This window comes from Hipposideros armiger, unplaced genomic scaffold (assembly GCF_001890085.2).
Source record: "Hipposideros armiger isolate ML-2016 unplaced genomic scaffold, ASM189008v1 scaffold_564, whole genome shotgun sequence".
Classification (NCBI taxonomy): Eukaryota; Metazoa; Chordata; class Mammalia; order Chiroptera; family Hipposideridae; genus Hipposideros; species Hipposideros armiger.
The window spans coordinates 118,405-121,095 of NW_017731914.1; positions in this window are offsets into that span (position 1 = coordinate 118,405).

The following is a 2,691-nucleotide window of genomic DNA, read 5'->3' on the forward strand; positions in this document are numbered from 1 at the left end:
AGAAAACATGGAACAAATTAATAGAGAGCTTAAAACAAAACCAAACAAGGCAAAAATACAAAACAATGCAAAACAAAAACACACTGAAAAAAGCATGAGATACTATAGATGTCCGGAATATCTAAATTTTCCTCCAATGCAAATAGTTTCTTTTCTACCTTATTTTTCAAACCTTTTGTTGCTGTTGTTATAGAAGTGTTGTTATGATATTATCTGAAAGAGAAGGGGATGAAAAAGCACAAGCATTTAGCATGATACTGAAAGTCTTAGGTACCCATTCTCATTCTAACACTCACCTAGCATATGAAACATTGGGCAAAAAAGCTTAAATTTAAGTCTTGAATTTTAATCTGTAAAATGGGCTTAAATTTTTCTTAAAATACCACTACTGTTCTAAGAATCGAAATGATACTATGGGAGCCTTTTGGAACTGCCACATGCTAGGAAAAGTCATGTATGTTTTGAGCAACAGAAGCATGTGAGAAAGCTGTGAGGAATGTAAATGATATTTCAAGTTAAAATGAGAGGAAGCATTGCTCTCTAATTTAAAGCCAAAGTCATATAGACTTGCCAGAGAGTGAGCTAGTGAAACATTTAGCTTAGAAATTGAGTGCTTTGGACTGCATATAAGTACTTTAAAACTCTTCTAAATAAATGCTTCTGTATCATCCATTGCACAGGATGGATCCCTGGTGAAATGACACTTCACATTAGTGGCTAAATTTTTGACCGCTGTTAATGTGTTCCTAAATATGAAATGGATTTAACAATTTTTAGAAAAACATTGCTGGGTACTAATTTAAATAAAATGTCATTTTAAAGACATCAGCCTCGTGCACAGAATAGCAAACATCATTCATTCACTAATACATTATCAAGAGGGAACAGTGTAAAAGTTGCTGTTCTAGACACTGAGTTTCAAAGGGGAATAAGATGACTAACGGACCAGAAGGGCCTACATGATGTGTCTGCCATCTCTATATTGCAAGAGAGAAAGTCAGGTGTGTGCAAGATGCACTACAAAACCTGGTGGGTTTTCAGAGATGCAACTTCCGGTTAGGATCCACAGTGGGTAACTGCAAGCTAAAGATATCCATTAAACACTCATTGAAATATCTCCCTTTCCTGAAATAAGTACTAGTATAATCATAAGTAATTTCAGCATTATGTAATTTCTTTTTTTCCATTGAATTTCCTCCCTAAATGTTGCCAATTTCTAAAACTTCTTAAAATGTAGATACATTTCTTCATTTGTTTCTTTATTTGCTTTTCTTGTACAAAACTCATAGACACAGACAATAGTTTAGTGGTTACCAGAGGGTAAGGGGGTAAGGAGGATGATAGATGAGGGTAAAGGAGATGAAATATATGGTGATGAAAGGAGAATTGACTCTGGGTGGTGAACACACAAAGTGATACATACATGATGTATTACAGAACTGTACACCTTAAACCTATGTAACATTGCTAATCATTGTCACCCCAATAAACTTTAATTTAAAAAAATATAGACACATTGACAGTCTTTGAATGAGATTGCATAACCTTTTAATTATCCAATTTTTAAATGTTCATTCTGTGTTGAATACCTTATATTAAATATAAATAATATGTAAATGTAAATTAAAAGACCACAGTTATTTTTCTCTAGATATGTAAAAAAAAGGATATGTGTTTACTCTTAAGAAATTAGAACCCTAGACTACAATTTAATTTTTGACACTCTGCCTGTCTTTTTGAGTCAGGATTTAGACAGAGAAAATATGTTGAAAAGAGTCTACAGTTAATCCAAAAAATAAATAAAAATCATGTTAAATTAGCCAAGCTGCTTACATGTTATCTCATTGAATTTTCAAAACTGATGCAATTAATTATGTTTCACCAAGAATTAAGGAGATTAGGAAATTTGCCCAAGGAGTATACCTGAATTCAAATCCATTTCTGTCTGAATTTGAAGTTCATACTCTTTCCACTTTGTTTTGTTTTTTGTAGACATGACAAGTTTCAATTAATCATTTACTATTATACAGTATCTAAAGAAAAGCCAATACTATAAACTTTTAATAAATTCATTTATATAATATTATGATTTTTGTATATAAAGCTATCACTGAATGTATACTTAGAGGTCTTATAACCATACTTTGTGAAATCACAAGATTTTAGAGCACCTGAACATCAAGTTTCATGGATATATGCTTTCAAACTTAGTAAAACTAAGTCACTCATTCTATATTTTCTATTTACTATTGCATTTATTCAATTTGCTATTTTATTTATTTAATATACATTTTCAATATAAGTTCTAAATTAGTTGTAAGCCTGAAAAACAGACTTAAGTGTATTGTTCAACACAATCTTCTGTAATTTAATTTGAGATTGAAACTCATGTATGTGTATCTATGTATATTTGTGTGCAACATTATCTTACATTAAATTAAATAAATTTTTCCCTGTGTTTCAGCAAGTAAATAGGGTGATATGTTCATTTTCACTTATATATTCAAATGTATTTATGAGCTGGGTAAATTAGGCTATAATTACTTGTGCCTTTTCTTTTTAATTTCATTCCAGATGCTTTTATCATGTCCCCTACAACATGCTGTCCAAATTCACCAAGAATTAGCCTTTGGTTGATAGGTTTTTCTTCACTGATTTGATGTTTTGGTTTCACTGAAATAGAAAGGTTAA